We start from the raw sequence: 19,657 nt of genomic DNA, 5'->3' as shown, positions 1-19,657 counted from the left end.
GCACCTGGGATCGAGGTGAATTTCGTTGCATCCTATGAGACACTAACGGTATGACTGAAAATGGATACCAATAATATGTACAACATCAATTGGTTAACAATAGTATAAGCCTGCCACCAAGCATAGATAGTGGTTGATAATTTCAATTTAGCAGACGTTAACCTAGCTTTAGATTTCAATCGTAATCAATTTATCAATATATTATTACGGAATCCATCAACATAAAGTTTGTAACAACATAAGGTATCTTTGCAGAGATTCTAGGGATTTTATTCCTCGATCATTCGTTGCTTTAGTATCAGATGGAGAACCTATCTTCCAGTTGGTTTTCGTAATTGATATAGATAAATATTTGTTACGAAATAGATGATAGTGCATATCTTATTTGCGAATTTAATTTTTCTATATGTCTATAAAATGTTGTCTTAATGCTTTGTTGTATCTAAGTAAAATGTTTAAATGACATTTTTGATTTTCTTTATTTAAATCAGGTTACGTTGAAGTCAATCTTCAATATTTATTATTTAACTATGCGTTATTCTTATTTTTTTTTAAATGCGTCTGGTGTAACAGAAAAAAAATGGATCTGGATTTTTAGGGACAAGAATTTAACAATTTAAGAGAACATTTGCAAATCATTAAAAGAAGACCTCATATACACATATACAAAAAATAATATTGTAGAACACTCTGCATGGCTTTCAGCATATCCTTGTTCATGATACTTTATATCCAAAAGTATTCTTCTGAAAGGAAATAGCTCCAGATCGAGCAATTGAAAAGAAACCTTTAAATGCTGCTAAGGTTGGCTAAAGTACTTCACCTGATTTCCTGATCACCTTTTTCCTTCCAATCTTGAGCGGAAGTTCCGGTTACAAGGGTCAAAACATAAAAAGGACAGACATTCTTTTTTTTGTGGAGAAATCAAGCCAAACATTTTGCCCTGCTCATTAGCTTGGTCATTATTTACACCGGATTCACCAGGCACGGTTAAAGTCTGAGGGTGTTGAGCATGATGTTGATCAAGGACATGCAAATGTTTTTGTCTTATTTTCCTGAATGCTAAAATTGGCATTCTATGGATAAATAATTATATAAATAATGAAATTGAACTACAAAGCAGACATAACTTTCAACAGGTACTGCAGATGATTAATAATATAACTCTTTTGTGGAAAGATTCGATAGTTTGAACTATGCAAAAATGTTAAAAACATCTAAAAATAAGAGTGATTAATGATTATGAATCTTAAATAGTGAAAATAAAAAATTATGTTTTTCACAATAATACGCTTGTAATAAATGTAATTAATTTTCTTAATGTTGTATTTTGCAATTAATATTAAACTAAACTATGAAAAAATTTAAAACTAAACATTCAGAAAAAGAAAGAGATGACAATCACTAGAAAAACGAAAAATCTGAAAGTTGTCGAATTCATAAAGTGTAGATCAAGAAAAAGCCAAAAAATCCCAAAATGGGCGTTTACAAAGTGGACTGCACCATTATGCTGTAGGTTAGAGTAGGTTATGTACTAAAGGGATGAAACCTTATTTCTCTGATTTTGGCTTTTGGCTTTTGTGTGACACCAACAATATAGATAAATTCGATCCTCTTCCTTTTGTCGAAGTAAGAGGTGGGTCTTATTGTTGTGTCCGTAGGCTTCTGAAAATTATTGCTTTATTCTTCAATAGTATGAGCAAGAATGAACCTATCTTGCTCGTGGTCCCACTTTTATACATGATTGTACCAACGCTTACTTTGATATCCAACACTTATCAGTATCATCATATGAGTATTTAAATTTAATGAACCGTTGTGTCAATGACCAAATTTATACCTTTATATCTACGACCTGCAAGGGGAGCACAACTTCTCCATTTCAAAACTGTAATAACATCGATTGCGATAGTTACTTTCATAACTTCATTGCCTTTGTTTGGTCATTTTAATAATATTTTCTCATTTTTAAAAACTGTAGTACTGAGAAAAGTAAGTTAGCAAAGTTCGAAGATAGAATCAGTTGGTTGCTGATACATACATCCTGTTGTTGCTGCAAGTCATTATTTCATCGGGTTTAAATTCATCCGGTCGTAGAGTATACGTTTAACCCTTTGGCCGTTATGAAAATTTAAGCACTAGCTTCTAAAATTATTTACAATTTATTTGGGGGCCTTAAACTTATTTATATCCTGAAAAATAATCCTGTACAATTCACCCAAATCATGGAAAATCGGTTTCCTGGTTTGACCCAGTCTAATAAATCAACTATCACAGTTTACTCCCCACACTACAGTGCATGTCCCTACATAAGTGCCGATAGCTTGAGCTGTGCCCGGTTTGCGGTAAAAAGGCAAACATTTGCTATTGAAATTGCGGCTCATACAGCAATTTTCTACAGCAAAATTTCTACGCCCATTTTTATGCAACCAACAACACGAACGTGTACTAAAAATTAATCAAGAATCGAAAAGAGGAAGACTGCTGACTTGATTTTAGAACTGGTTTGTGTCTCAGCTTACATACATTCACTTGCACAGTGAACTATTTTTACGTGCGGTCGCGCTCTATTCCTCACTACCTGAAAACTGTTTTTTACATGAGATCGCGTTGTACTTCTCACTATTTGACAGTTGCCGTTGAAAACATTTAATGTGTGTACTGTTTGGTCCTACCTACGGGGTTTTTAAAAGATACCATATTGCAAACGACTATGTCAACAATCGCAATACATAAACGTTTAGATCTGCACTCTAGTACCAAACCCAAGTATGATTGCCAACGTTCCTTTCATTTCAATGAAATTATTAATTAATTTGAATGAAGTTATTTCATTTTTTAAATTGCATCTCTGTTTATCTGTTGAAGCAAACAATCAAATCATACTCATTTTATCAAATGCGTTTTATGGTAGGCTTACATGAAGTTGAAATATACAAAAAAAGTAAATTTCCTCTTGAAATTTCACAAGCAATGTAAATTCCCTCTGGAGACTTATTTGTGCCGCATAAGAACATTATCATTATAAATAGTTTGTTAGCTGGGTGCAGCAGCGTTGCCAGCGAAAACTGTCAAAAACTCGTATGCTGTATGGGAATTTTCGCCCGTTTGGGATCGCAACCCAGCACAATGGGAACTTAAATCTGCACATGGCTAAAATGTATACCCGGATAAACGAAACTCGTGATTATATTTTCTATTTACTTTCAGCGAGCATCGCGCGTTTTGCGGTGTTGCTTTCACGCTCAACCTCGTCGACGGAAGTGTTGGACGGAAAGTGCAGAGAGAAACGCGTTTCGTTCTGAAGTAGCCAAGGTAGAATGTCTTTACAATTGGTTTTGGTAAAAGCAACGGTATTTGTGCTGCACCTCGAATCGCAATGACACAATGCACAGGTGTCACACACATGCATACCCTCGGAAACAGAAGGCGTATAAAGTGCATTCTGTGGAGTGTGAGTGGTGGAAAATGGAAGCAGAGAAAAAAGCTCGAGTGCATTGAAGTGTTGCTGTGTTACAGTTTGTTTCCGAACCATGCGAAGTAGATATTTTGCGTGTGGCTCTTGTGACGACATTGAATGTTCGATCTGAATGCCTTAAATAGTGCGATCCGTTTTGGTAAGAAATGGTGGCCATCGATTGAGCAAGAAGCCAAACTTGGCTGGGTGTTTTACCTCGTATTACTATTTCCCAGTGGAAATGATCATTGTTTTCGATGCCGCGGAAGCGGAAGCAGCAGCTCTATTGAGAAGGTGCTATTTTTTTTCATTTCAGCAGTGCTAAAATGTTGTTTGTCGTGTAACCTGTCTCTTTTAAACAAAAAGTTTGTGTATTCGTTCAACAGTGAATAGTTTTGTTTATTTGTACCGTACGACGAGTGTCTTTTAAGAGAAACGTCTTAGCAAGTAGTGTTTTTTTTTTTATTTAATATTTTATAAGTCATACCTCCAAAAACCGTAATGCTAGAAAGAAGCAGTTGCGTCAACACCGGGAACGAAAAATAGAAAGTGAGCAAGCATTCACGTTGCAACAAGGTGGGATCGGTGCGCGTTGGATAAATCTCGAGGATATCTCTCCGCGGCTGCACAATTTAAAGCTCATCCAAACCGTCGAAAGGCAAAAGTCATCACCGAGCGAGAAGTAGCATTCGCAACGCAAACACACGTCGCAGCCAAAGCAGACCAGCAACAAAAAGCCTCACGATCACATCACATCATAGCAGCAGAGGGTGAACCCAAGCTCACCTTTGAAATTCCTGCTCATCGCGTGTTCATCGCCGACCCACCTGAACAGAACCCTCCCTGCACACACAACCTGCTTCGCCTGGAATTCGTCTGCAAAGTAACTTCGACGCACATATCTTCGGTCTCTTCATTCAAGGTAGGCTTCTCTGGCGGTACACCGCCTTGTGGCGAAACAAGTTTTTCTTCTGGCCCGTTTTCCACCGTACCCACCACTCGGCCCCGTTCTCGAATCCTCATCCAACGTGTGCCGTTTTGTTCACACTCGTCCGTCTTACTGGCTGGCGAATGGTCTCAAGCTCTTTCATTCGCTCGTGCACGGTTGTTTCTCCCGACCGGATGGTTCCAGTCCCCGTTCATTCCACTTTTATGACCGGCCGAGCAGCAGCCGTAGCTTGCATTTACCTTATATTTTCGTACCACCAGCTTCTTCTATGTGCCTGATGGACGACGGCGTCTTCGGACCCTTCTCAATAGTCACGGACCCGTCACTTCTCGAGGCGGGGGAAACCCCAAAAGCAACCGTACACACCATTGTACGATTGCTTTGACCGCCATGGTGAACCGGTTTTGGAGTCGCATCCACCAACGGTTGTGGCAAAGTAGTCGAAGGCGCAGGAGGCTGTGTGTTATTTTTTGCTCGCTCAAATGTGAATCTGGTGTAAAATGAACCTAATCGTTTCGTCATGTAACCCGAGGGATGGACGATATGCTGCTGTGCCCGCCAAGATCTGGCTTTCTTAGTAATATGTAGTTGTTGATTTTCTGCGGTAAGCTACAAATCGTACGATCGCATTTTCAGCCGGATCACCCAGTTGCGATATAACAGTAAATGACAGAGCCGGTGGTGTTGAAGCATGCAAATAGCACACGCACATTTCCCCTCTGCATTGAACAGGGTGTACTGCCGAAACGACTTAGGAAAGTATTGCTTACGGTGATGAGTTTTCGATTGAGAGCGGAGATTCGATTGTGCAATAGTAACGGTGGATGGATGTTAAAGGAATGTAAAACAATCTTACCGAACAAAATTAAATAATTTTATTTAAAGAAATCCACACTGTATACATCTTTGAAAATGAGGAAAATGCGAAGGGCTTGGTTCGTAAGCAATCCACAAAGAACTTGGTCTAATCCGAGAGCACACTAGTACCATCTCTTGAGGGTTAGAGTGGATCATTGATCTCAAAACGTTTTTGAACGAGTTTCAAGAGCAATATCGATGGAGAATAGAATTTTCTTTGTTTTCTATTTTTGTTGATCGATAGATCCTAGTAGATGAGGCTAGATGAGTAACATCTTGAGCAAACATAAACACTACAGCTTCATCTGTTGAGATATCTGCCAAAAACAAGCAGGAATAAGGCAAACAAAACAGAAATGTATTAAATGCGCGGTACATTCAGAAGAAAGCAGGCGCTTTGTGCTTTAGAAACAGTAAATAATGATGTGCGACGGCGCATGTGTATTCTACTCCATCCAGAAGAATACAATTGGAGAAATTGTTTCAACATGGGTAGGTTTACATGTAGTGTCGCTGTGCAAAATATTTGTTTGTCTCTTATTGTGCTGAAAGCGAAATACGTTCTTTCGTTTTCGATGCAATACACATTTTTAGTTCCGGTGATGATACATTGAACTGTACGTCCTGCATTTACACTGGTATCTGGTGTTCTATTTTTCGAAAATGTGGAAATGGGAACAGACACTTCAATTCAGGGATGATTCGTAGCGATTAGGTACGGTTTTTCATTCGCATAGACCGCTTGACCCGATGCATACCCCGTATCCATCCCGTCGATGGATGTGGAAGACCAGTGAATTATTGAACCTTCCAAAATTGAGAAAAGCATGGTCAAAATACAAATTTAGGGAGAAAACAGATTCCGGTAGCAAGTGGTTGTAATATATTTGAAATCCATTAAAAATGCCCATCATTACACACATGCGAGATCAAATTGGTTATAATGATAAGCATCCGTGTGCAATTGGCCCGGAGTTGGAAGTAATAATGTAAACGAATGTGAAAGACGGTTTGCTATCAAAAGATCGTATTTCTGCCACTACTTCTAGCAGCTGTGCTAGTATTGGTTCTGGTTATTGCAAAGTAACCCATCTATCTCATCAGGTGGGCTTGTAAAGTGTTTCGCTGCGCAAGTTACATGAATCATTCGAATGAGTGGTCAAGAAAAGAATGAAAAGAACAGAAGGGTGGACTTTAGTTTTAAAATATATGTGAGAAAATCATCGATATGTGGAGGTAATCGGACGTGTGCGGGAGGATGTTAGCCATCGATCGCCGTGTGCATGCATTAGCACGTTTCGTTCCATTCACCATCAAGTAGCAAATGGTGGTGGGCTCTGCCTCGTACATACACATTGTTTCGTTTCATGCGTACTGTTTCGTTGGAACTGGTGTGTTCTTTTTGGAGGAAACCTTGCCTTGAAGGTTTTGTGTTTGTCTTTTGCTTGTAGGCTATGGTAGTATGTTTTATGTACGGACGGTTGATTAAACAGTTGTGTGTGTTTGTGTACGGTTGGATATGGTTACCGGAAAACAACGATGTTTTATTACATACCGGTAAGCCATTTGGAATGGAATAAAAATAGGACGAATGGGTGGCAATATTATCATGTGACGGTGCATGTGCGAGAAAATTCTGTCACAAAATGAGATTTGTCATAGTTTAAACAGTTTCTCTTTTTGTAAATACCCTCTTTGTAAGGTGACATGAACATGAAAAAATATTGAATAAATGAAAATCGTTTCCAAAACATCATAAATCGAGTTGGATAATATGGTAAACAAATTGCATTAACACATTTGCTGTTTAACCATTATATTATACACTTCTGGATTTCACATTGAGTGATTTCACGTTTAACAATTATCATTTATCTTAAGTATTACCTTTTTTCATTTTAATTTAAACCGTATGTATCTTATGTTTATCAACAAATAGTAAATATCTACAGGGATGCTTCTCTCAGTGAAACAATGTGACTGAAGTGGTTCTTTCACTTCAACACTATGTTTGCGGGACGCGCCAATTTGAAGGATTTCATACTTTGAAGCGAAACACGTAAAAACCGTAGCATTTTTTCTAGGATTTTTTAAATCGTAAGCTTCTACTTTTTCGTAAACTTCTACGTAATTTAAATTTACTTGTGGTATACCTTGGTACTATGCAACCCGTCAAATTGATGGGTCGTGGTTATATAAACAATAACTGTGATTTGCCTTTTGTGTAACATTTTTTTTACACTCTATGCCAATAATAAATTCTAAGTAAGAAAAATTCTAAGACGTCTCTGGAGATTATTTGTAAGAGATATAAAGCGAATTATGTAGCCAGCGATTTCACAAACCAACAAAATAGCTAAGCAAATTATGTTCGAGAAAACTTCGAAACTCAAACAGTTCAGCAGTCCAAATGTTTTTATCGAAGAGACATTTGGTCCATGTGTGGATGCAAAAATAACAGCAATCGCTAGCAATTTTTCTAGAGAAAACAAAACAAATTGACGTTTAAAGAAATTACGTATTTTCATCCACCCGACTATTTGGCGGGTGCTTGTAGAGATAAGCATTTGAGAAACACTCGTAAACGTAGTGTTAAACACGGTGATTTCGACGATACCGACTGTCTTGTTGTAAGGAGACCCAAAGCATTGAAAGACAATGGGACAGATCGCGATAAAGTACTAACAGTTATTGAAATTGGACGAATGAAATGGAGAATAATATCGAAACCATCTAATAATTTTACCTCAAACACTGTACGATAGTCAGTGATTCTATAACATGACAATTGTTTTCAAACCAGTGTATACCAGTGTATATGAAGCTGGTACCCTTTTTGCTCGCCATTTTTCAGTACCAACTCTCGAGTATTTCAGTTTCAGAAAATCACCTATTCCGTTCGATGGCATATGATCTGAGTGACCAACAGTTAGAGTAATACGAGAGATCGAAAAATGGTTTGATGGTTTGGGTTGCTTCAATGGACGGTTAAAAGCCATTAATAGCGAGGAGGTGAATATATTTTCCAAAAATGGACAAAATTTAAAAAAAACTATTTGCGCACCTTATACGTACTGGACAAACATTCAGTTTGATGATAATATTTCAAAAGTATGTTGCAACACTTGAAACAATGAAATGTTTATTTCACTAGGCCCTAATGTACACTCCTTGGTGAGTACGGAATCTCACGAAAGCAGCGTATTGTACCAGTTCCCTTTCTTTCTGTTGCAAAGCACTGTCTCTAAAAGCACAAACAAGACATGTGCCATGTAACGAAACACGTCGTCTTTCTTGGTCGTTACGTATTTGCGGCATTTGTCGAGTATGTTTATTGAAAAATCACGTACTATCGCATGTGTGTACTTTGGCCATTTATAACAGCACTGTCACATCGTCTCTTAATAATCCACACTTAATATGTCCACGCTCTTAATCAATCCAAATTTAATAATTAAATTAAATGATGAGTGCTGCACCATTTGGGCAAAACTGGAAACATGCGTAATTGTACAGAGTATAGGAAATACTTGTTTTAGTAATCGCCTCAAAAGTTTAAAAATCCTACTCGGAAAAGACCGAAATTCGTTGAGAAAACTCATACAAGGGCCCTTGTTCGGCTGAAAGTTTGTGCTAGAACAATTACCAATTAGTTGGGTTTGAAAATCGAAACGAAGGCTAGAAAGGAGGAGGTTCACTTCCTTTAGAGGTACATTGTAGACATGGTGGTAGATTTTTTTAAACAGGAATAATGACAAACTTCCTGTCTGCGAGACAGAAAAGGGTTTTCTTTAGGTAGGTACACTGAAGGCTACGAAGGGCGTGCTTGTTTTGCTCAAGCATCATGCGTGCGGTGTATGTGGTGATGTATGGTGAAGTGTTAAGATAACCGCTCAAAGATACTAAATGTAAGTGGTAAATTATTCTCAAGAGGTCTCTGTCCGTGTGTACCTTTTACATTGTCTCGGCCAGAGTGGAATTCATTATTTTGTGAAATTTTAAAATCATGAAAAACACGCTTTAAACCATTTTTAAACCTCTCCCAGTTAAAAATGCTTTTGGTATTTATTTTTTGCACTGTTTAAATTTTCTCATGGCAAATTAAACAGTAATGCTACTAGACTGTAATAAGATTTATATTCATTTTGAAGTGATTATTTGTGTGACTTTTGTGCCGCTGTATATATAGGTCATTTGGGAAAACGATTGTTATTTTTTCATACATCTTACATTCATTTACCCGTCCTCAGTCGTTAAGCTGAAGATAATCAGCTGTTTGAGCACTGTGCGTTTCCGTGGTATGAGTTTCTATGAACCGAACTCCACTGAAACGTGTCATGTGACCCGGTTGGCAGAAAAGTAAGGCGAACGTTTTTTATTGGGTTTATACTTTTCAACAACTACGGACGTTTCTTCGCTTTCGTAATGTCTTTCAGTTCTGTTTTGTCTAAATGTTGTTTATTTACTGTCCAGGCATCAACTACTACAAAACCTACTTTTTGCTGTAATATATGTGTTATTCGTGTCACTATTGTTTTACGTTGATCTAAATTATTCTTTGTAGGGAAAGTATTCTAACAAATATACCATAATTTATTTTTTATTTGTTATAATTTTACACTTTACATTAAGCATCAATCCATTTGACAATGTTAGTTTGAACTTTTTCTGATAAATGTATAAGCCTCTTTCACAAATTCAACTTTACTTTCTCCAATTTCCGGTCCATAACGTCAGATGACTGGCAGATGACATATTGCATACCTAAGAAAATCCAAATGTAGCATAAGTAGTTCGGTTTAATTGTGAATGTTAAACTGCAACTTCCCTGTGAAAATAGAAGCAAAATATGACAACACGTGCAAGTGATGGCAAGAGATTGTGGATATTATACCGATCGGGCAGCAAGGGAGAAATGCTTCGTGATGAATTTTTCATGATCATCCATAGACTGCACTTGACTTTCGGCACAGCTTTCGTACAGCTTTTGTTTGCAAATGGTGTTCGATAAAGCAAAATGATCACTTGCGTGGATGTGCTCTGATTGTGATGTGCGGTGGAGTAGTGTGAAACTATAGTGACTATTACAGGTGCTTTTCAGGTTTCCTTTATCGCTGATATCGCTGTTCGAAACAGGAGATTCGGGAAGGCTATTGTTTAGTTTTGTGCTCAATCAATCTTTTGAGAAGAGGTATTCATATGAATCTTTAGTGAGGAATCATTCGATGAATCGACTCTCAAAAGAGTCATGAATCCTTTGAGCAGTGGCGGATCATGCCCCTTGGAGAGGCCCAAAGCGGAATGATAGTTGGGCTAATGTATGCGTATTTCTTTCGCCCTTAAATGATCGCTCTATTGGACCATATCCATTTTACTGTATCTGAAATAAAACGGCCTTACATGGACTTTTATGACGTGGTCGTTCCGGAGTCGGCGGAGTGGCCAGTTCATCAGAAAAAAATCTTAAGCTCATCTATAAACTAAAACGGCAGTTCGTTTTCCATTCTCGGTTGATTGTCGAGTAAATATTCTTTTGTATAATGTTTACCAGCTATGGGTTCCGTGCGGTTTTCGTAAAAAGAAGTACTAAAAATAGTAAACGATGCGATCTTGCTTTAGGAAAAAGTTTCAAACAAACAAACCACCTGAGGCGTGAAGGTGTTAATGATGTGCAACGATTTTCTTTTGCAGATGCATCAATGAATGATGGTATGTTTTATCGAACTCTTTAACTCTGTGATATACGGATGTATGGTACTGTATTTGTACTATTGGTAATTGCACCAATGGCAGTGCAATCAGGGATGGGAATTAATATGGATGCCTTATTTTAAGATCAAATCGGGTTTATAGCAAGCAGAAATATAGTTTCACGTGACTCTGCAGACACTTGCTAGGTGCCGTTCATTGCTTGAAAATGACTTAGCATGTTACCGAGCAGTAAAAATCGAATTGCAAGTCGGTTGTGTTGTGCCGACGATGTAGTGACTCGCGCATCACTAGTCACCGGTCCTGAGGTTGGTTTTCTTTGTGGGGGTTAGATGTATCGGTTAAGATATCGCGTAACGCTTCGGCATCATAATTATGCAACTGAATAGTTAGCGAAAGCGCGGAAAATAGCTTGCGATTTTAGACATCGACTCCAATTCCCGTGTACTGCTGCAACCAAAGGCGGAAAGCGGTCGCTACCATCAAGCCTTGTGTGATCCCCAACTAGGTTACTCAGCTGGCTTTAATAGTTAGGTGCTGCTGTTGTATTTAAGCGCTACGGCTCCTCTAGGGCATGTGTGGGATGTCGATTAGCGCACTACCAGCGAATCGATTTTCCCACGGAACTTTTTTGAAGTTTGGGTCTTGAAGAACTTACATTCGTTATTTCACTCGTTACTTTTACATGTAAGTCTTGTTTTTTTTGCAGTAATGTGAAATTAGCAACGTCTTTCAACGTGATGTTATGCGTTTCTGTGCATAGGTTCATATTTCCTCGAGGATGTCTTTACATCCGCTGGGTTTTAAGTTATGGCAGCTGTTGGAGTTGAATTACCGTTTGGGACCGGATACTTTAAACGCCTGCCTAAATGGAGTGCAGCACATTTTCGATAGAAAGGAACAGGATGCATGTGCATTCATCTTCATCATTGCTGAACATGTTCATCCACCATGGGCTGTGCAGAGGACGAGACGGGTCATGCGTTGGTAAAACACATGTCGCTACGGTTCAGTTGGTGAAGGATCGTATAAGAGATCGACCAATAGGAAACTGGGACAGATGGATCTTACCCTACAGCGGTGCGCAGGATGATCATGACACTTCGCACCGGCATATCGCACAAGGGAAGAAACGGAAATAAAGATAATCGTGTTAATTTTACCCTCAGGGATTGTGAAGGCAGTACACGCCTATGTGTGGATTTTGTTCTAGGGTAACATTGGTGAGCGATGGGGACTAACAGATGGACTTCTTTGAAAGCATACGTAGCTGCACGATTGTAACAACATGTTCCACTATGGTGATAAATGAGCATTAGTATTGCGGAACATCATTGATGGACACGTATGAACTAAGTTTAAAGTGTTGAAATCTATAATACATCTTTTATTACTTAAAGTAGAGACTATAATTTTGAAAGATGCTACAATTCGCTCTGAAGGAAAAAAAACTATACGGCAGTAAACAATTATGTTTCCAAGAGCGGTGTTACACGGAGGTATGGGTCGATGTTTTAGCACACTCTGATTTATAAACAGTGCAAAACATAGACCATAAATATTTCTTCTGGCGTAGATTAAAAATATCGATTCTGTTAAACATATACAGCCGGTGCGAAACCTGTATGCGAACGCAATCATCCAGCCAGAAAACTTAAGTGTGAAATTAAAAATAGCGTCTAATGTTCCTTTGCAACAGTGCATCACGGGACTGTGAAAGTAAACAACGTTTTTAGTGATCTCTAGGACCGGCTTACGTTTTCAAACGATTTTTGTTGGTTTCGGTCTATTCGGCATAGGCAGGCGCAAAGAGCGTTTATCCTTGGATACATTCGTATTTTGTCGTATAATTTTTCATACAACTGTGTTTGTTAAGCAAAGGTCAGTAAAGTGGCGACTGTCTCCAAATTTGAAGACAAGATGACAGCTTCTACGATCATTTCTATGAGAACAACCATCGGAAAGCAACGCACAAACCCGTATTGTGTGTATGTGTGTGTTGATATTCTACAGTTATTTTTACTAGTGATGTTTCGAAATAAAAGCTGTCACGACGAGCGCAGGTTGTTCGGACTAAGTTATGCTTTTGTTTTTCCCATATATTACCTGGAAGACAGGCTTTGAAAAGTAAAAATCAAAACAAAATTATGCTCACGGCTGATTTACGTAAAAATACAACGCTCTATGTATGTGTTTGCAATCCAACGGACGATCAGCGTCCAATCCGGAGCTATTTTTATGCCGGTCTAATCCGGAAACGATGTCGGCGCAGGTCAATCCCGTGTCCCTGTAGCCAGTGGTAGTCGGCATGCCGGGGTGCCCTAGGTGTGGTATTAAATTAGAGTGATTCTGATCGGGTTGAAACTGCACGCTCGGATTGGCATGCGATTCAACGATTGGCTTGGATGGGACAATAGTAACCCCCCCCCCCGCCCCCCTCCCCTCCCCTCCCCGATCAGATGATCGGGGGGAAAATAGAGAAAGTGAAGCAATGATCTGTAACAAATTTCATGGTTCAATCGGTTTGGACTTTGCTTCAAGCCTCAAACGGTGGCTACTGTTTATCCGAACAGCCAACCCGAACAGATAGATACAGCGGGATAGATATTATAGAAATGCATCCGGCAAGCTTAGTTTATTGGGAGATACAACTTCTTTTACGGGAGTGTTGTATCGTTTCTTCCACCCTTGGGTCGTTGTTTGGTGTGTTGAATCATAGATCGATCGTGAGAGATTGATTTAAACGTTGTTATATTTCTGCTTGTGGATTGTGGTTAGGAATGGAACTTAATTCTGTCACAATATTTTCACGCTGTGTTGTTCTGGTGTACATATGTGCTTTTGATAATTTACGAGCATTTCATTATATTTATAATAGCGGCGCCAGCTTTAAAATGCAATTGAATACTCAATGGACTATGCAGTTACGTCGTTTTATTTGTGTATGAAATGTCTTTTTCTTCTTCTTTGGTCATTCATTTCTATCGTGGGTTTTGAAGCTACTGTTACGCTTCTTTACTATTTCTTGTAAATGTAACATATTTACCCATGCTACTCCTGTGTACGGAGATTTGAACCCAACACAGGTCGGTTTTAAGATTCACAGCCTCCATTTGAAAATGTGAATTAATGTCTTGTTTGAAAAAAAAAAAAACTACGAAGCTGTATTAGCAAAAATCTACATGATTTTTAGCCTCTGTTTACAAAGTTATACATCAATTATAAGACACAAGTAAATATTAGATAGGCTAAAAAAAATAATCAATACCTGTCTGGGTTGAGAATAAAAGGAGTCCAATCATTACCACACGTTGGAATAAAGTATCAAAAAATCAATAGTCATGTGCTTGGAAGAGTTCTTCAGCCACAGGGGTGATTTTTCCTACAATCACTTTTCCAAGGCACACCATCGCTAACATGGTCAGACAACATGGCCGTGGAATGTTCGTGTTGGAAAAGTGTGAACTCTAAAGCTAGAGGGACCGTTTTGTCTACAGACTGATTTGATTCCGGCCGGAGAAGGAACAACGGAGAAAAGAAGCAATTTTACATGTTTGCTGCCATGTTTTGCTCGGTTGTGCCCATCACATGCACGAAAACATTAGTTGTAGTAGGTCAAGGTGTAATGACCTCTTTGGAATGATGCACGAAGAAAGCTGTTCGAAATGTGTTCGTAGTACTGCCAATGGAAATATCATTTCGACACATTCGCTTCGAATGGCTCTTGCGCTGCTGTGACATTAAGCTTTATTATATGGATTTCAAAAATTAATTCGATCAAGCAGCAGCATGGTATAGATGCAAATTTGGTCATGGATTCGCTGCTACCAATACATGCGGCAGTCATGTTGTGTCCTTGGTTAAAGTAGCATGATGCTGATGGCGAATTCCATCCATAAAGTTTTGAGCAGTGTAGAAAGAATATAGTTGGCCTCCGTTATTGGTCGGATTGGTCGATCGGTGTTCATAAAGCTGTATGTAACTCTATAGCTGATGAAGGTTTCCAATGCCAAACGTTATTAACCTGTGTGATTATTCTTATGATTCTTAATAGGATGATAGGCTGCGGTGTGTAATAACCTGAAGCTTTTCGTTTCATTCGTTTCGTTTCATTCATCAAAGTTTTATGTTGAGGTAGCATTTTTAACACTTCAGTGAAGAAGTTAACAAGCAACCCCATGTGCATGTTACTAGCTTTGGTTGAGAGTTTTAGGAGTCGTACAATGTCTATAGAATCGAATCATTGAACGCAAAGGAACGGAAGTAAAAAAAATCAATTTCTCTACACATGATTCGGATAATTGCGCGCGTGTCTGTTTTTCCACGCGTTCTGGTAAGTTACACACACCCAGACGCTGTCGATAGAATGTTGAACGGTGCACATTTTGAAACCCTTTATTTCTTTTTCCATGTTGCATCGGTGGATGAGCATTCGTTTTGAGAAAATAGAATAAACCACCACAATTTTGATTATGAAAAAAACGTCGACTTCTGTCTTGTATGCTCGTATGCAGTAGGAGCATTTCAAAGGGAGTGAACGTTCGTTATGTGAATATGTATGCTTTCTAGCAATAATTAGTCATGGTACTGGCATAAATCTGTTCGTTCATATTCACCCACGTTTGCTTATGTTCTCTGGGAAGTAATGTTATTTGTTACAGAATCAGTTCAGGTGCAAATGGGTACCGTTTGTTTTTAAATAACACGCCAGGTGGTCGTTATTGTTGCTGATATACGGCAGCATAGTGTGAAATATCTTTCTGGTAGTTCAGCTGCTCAGACAAAATTTTTGATGTTATTTCAGAGTGTGTAATTTAGACACATTTTTCAAAATTTTCTTAGTAATCATTTGAATATATGACATCATTGTATTTGTAATAATTACCAAATATTTTAAAATAGCGATGTTGCTATAAAGACAATCGGGCAGATTTTATTTTCTTTTTTTATTCCAGATGAACGGTCAAGGCCCTATTGGTAAGCCTTGGACATATGTAGATATAATTTTCCTGTAAAGGGTAATCTCAAGTATGGTAGTAGAGCCATAGGCTATAAATATACAACGAATGAAGAATATGTCATGCAAAACTATTGATAGAGAACCATACAAAAGTATCTCTGGACAAATTGTAAGCACTTTTGTAGATTAAGCCACGTTAGAGCTTTATGAAAGCTTAAATGAGCTTAAATGAATTATTTTTAGGAATCGTGAAGAAAAAGAGACTGGAAATGAAATAATAAGACATGGTATGTAACATAATTCTTTTTTTAAACTGAGCTGTTGTAATGATTGTAATGTATTATCGTCATGTAATAGTTACTTTTTCAACAAAAAGGGGTGTATTAAATTGAAAAGGGGCGGATACAAAGATAACATCGTCTGTTTTGTTCTACATATGACAAACATGCATCTGTTTTAAACCATAAAGATTGTGAAACATGCTGAAGCTGAATACTGTCAATTGGAATATCAGAAAACATGTTTCGTTGATTCATGACACTATTCCGTCTAAAGATGTTGAAAATGGAAAAAATGTAATATTTTCTACCCATACTTACTAATTGCTTTTAGCTGTGTTCAGCATAACTCGTTTATAATAAATGATTCTCTTTGTTTCAGATTATTAACTCGGGATGATGGCTCCTTCTCCTTCAAAAAGTTCGAAAACACAACATCCATCTTTCTTAATAACTGCAGACTCGGTAGATACAAGTCCAGTTCCTTCGAGCCCGCCAAGTACAGGTAAATTTAAACAATTTTGATATAACAGATTTCACAGTTTCTTTAGACAAAATCGGTTTGAATTCAACAGTTATAATCTTATATAGAGAGCAATTTAACTATTTTAAAATAAAAACTTACCTCTGAAGGTTTGTTTATTTTCTTTTAGCTATAAACATTTGCTATAGGTATTTATCGTAATTGTGTACGAATTTCGTGCATCTCGCGAACACTGTATTTGTTGAATTGAATATATCCGATTTCCTCTGGCATTGTGTCCATCGTGACCGATATTGGTTTGTTATTATTTTCACTTTCCATAAATTAGCGGTGGTCTTTTTCATCGGAGGCAAAACATAGACTGTATTGCTTAAATGGAGGCAATGAAATATATGAGTGCGCCAAACAGAGAACACATGGGTGGGGTGTTTGCATATGCTCTGTTTTTATTTTCCCACTATTTTTCGTGAAATTTCTTTACTTTGCTTTTCCTTTTCGTTCCAAGCGCATGCTATCGGCACAATGAAAGAGAGAGTTTGTGGCAAAAGTAAGTTATCACTTTTCTGTGATGATGGATTTTGCCTCTGGATGTAACCGTGCTACTGTGCTTTTCTGAAGATATGCACACATGTCAATGCCATGCTGTCATCTATGAAACACTTTCTACTGTACGTCTTGAGCATGTTTTCGATATTCAGTGCGTATGAAACTTGAGTATGTTTATGTGAAACAACTGGCGATGAACAGTTGTCCATCGTTCAAAGTTACGTGCGATGGAATGCTTTCTAATTTGTACGATATGTGGAGTCGTGGGTATCCATAGTTCACACAGAAATTACGATGATAGCAAATCTAGCTGAGTTAGTTGGAACGAGCGTTATGTAATGGTTTTGATACATCTATTATTCGATTATTTAACTTCGATTGGTTTGATTGCAAGACAGTTTCAAACCCTAATTGGGCTGAAAGTCGAAGTTATGTTTGTATCACACCATAAATTATTAATTTTGTTAATAAATGCTACAGATAATCAAGTTCATTCTAATAATGGAACCATATTTTCTTTCTTTCGTCTGCAGATGCGCCAAAATCTCAATGTTCCTCTTTATCTGATGGTGAATCGTTTGAATGCTATGGTGATAACGACATTTCCATCTCAGAAGCTGGTGGTGTTGATCTGGAATTGGCACCACATTTAAACTCTACAACGGTTGCGTAAGTAACTTTGTAACACTCTGTGTTTGCATGGTAAAAGTGTAGTACAACAAGAATTAACATTGGCATGTTGCGTTCTTTCGTTTTATGTATCTGTCTGGTGGTAACAGTGAAAGCAATGGTAATTCGAGCAATCCTACTAATTCCGGAATTACCAGACATTCGTGGAGCCGTACCAGCCTGCGTGGTGCACCTAAAAGGTTCGTTTATAGATGAAAGTATTAAAGTCAATTGGATAGCAAATCACAAATATGATATGTGTCTAAAGAGTGTCTATCCGAGAATAAAATACTAACAGAATAATGAAGCGAAAGGTTGATGCATTTACAATAGTTATAAAAAATGTAAATAGAATATCCAGACTTTTACCGTTGATATAGGTAGCGTATCCCAAGAAAATATTTGGGTGAAAGTTGGCGCATTTGAGGAAAATTTGGTGGGGAAAATTATGTTACCCGACATCTCGTTAAACGATAAACGTATAAGCGATACACGATTATACTTTTCAAATATAACAAAATTAATCTTCATTTTAGGCTGTCGAAATCATGGTCAACATGGTGCGATAAAAATAATAATACTGTAATGATTTAAAACAGTTAATCATCCAATGATTGTAAAAAAGCAACAGAAAAATATGTTCCTTCATGTAAAACAGAGAAAAAAAGAATAAGTTGCACTGATGTTCCCATAGGGCCGCCGGTGGTGTTTTTGCTAGCGTCGATGGTCTCCACACGACAGAACCGGTCCAAAAATCCATCCGAACCAATCTGCCGTACACAGGACTGACTGACCCGCTTACGGGTAAATTAAATCAAAAGAAAGCTTCGGAAGTTGGGCTGGCCCGAACTGAATAATAAAGCTTATTCATAATTGTGCAGCCCTGAAAGTTATTTATCACAGTTCATAGTAAAATACACAGATCTCAATGTTAATACAAATAAGACACTAAGACAAACAAAAAACAATTATAAAAAAGCAATACCTCATATGTATAAAACAGGTCATCACGATATTTTCCTTTTCGTTTACTTCCAAACATTAAGCATTGTTTAATTATGTAGTTAACGCAAAGTAAGAAGGGTTGAAAGCATGCCTATGCAATACAAAAACTAAAGCTCAAACAACGAACTCAATACACTGCAATGCGAGCAAGATAAAGTAAACAATTATGATAGTTTAGATAACAGTTTAATTTGGTAGGAAGATTCGTGGCATCATTATTTCAAACGCAAACGTACTAAGGTATCCAACGATCAATACATATTGCCACATTCTTCTCAGAATACTTATACATTTCTAGGACAACATTAATGAATAGAAAACCCAATTTTACTTCCGGTTATATAACAATGCTCTAAAAACCTTATTCTATAATATTTGCATATAATTTGCGTTTACAAAATTTCGATTCCGATTGCAAAGAATACGTGACATTACTAGCAGATATTTAAAAACAATTGATTTCGATAGGACAAATAATGCACTAATGATACGAATGATCTTGGAGCATTACATAAGGTAATGGAACGGTTAGAACTGTTATTTGTGTTGATAATATTGTAAAACTACGAAGTAGTTATTGAATACTTTGGTATAGATAATATTTGCATAAACATACCCAGTGACGCACTGTTTTATGTTGATAAAATTTATAATGTTTTGTTGCTTTGTTTTAATGCCAAAGATGCAGTATTTTAAAGATGAATTTAATTATTCATGTGTACTTAAATTAATTTAATGGAAA

At 37.6% G+C, this 19,657-nt stretch overlaps 1 pseudogene; it reads left to right on the top strand.

Moving 5' to 3' along the window:
- Positions 1 to 19,657, top strand: part of LOC128718217 (uncharacterized) — a 71,160-nt pseudogene that overhangs the window by 37,926 nt on the left and 13,577 nt on the right.

This window comes from Anopheles marshallii, chromosome 2 (assembly GCF_943734725.1).
Source record: "Anopheles marshallii chromosome 2, idAnoMarsDA_429_01, whole genome shotgun sequence".
NCBI lineage: Eukaryota > Metazoa > Arthropoda > Insecta > Diptera > Culicidae > Anopheles > Anopheles marshallii.
Note: the sequence above shows the minus strand (reverse complement) of the source record. Positions and strands in the feature narration are given on the sequence as shown.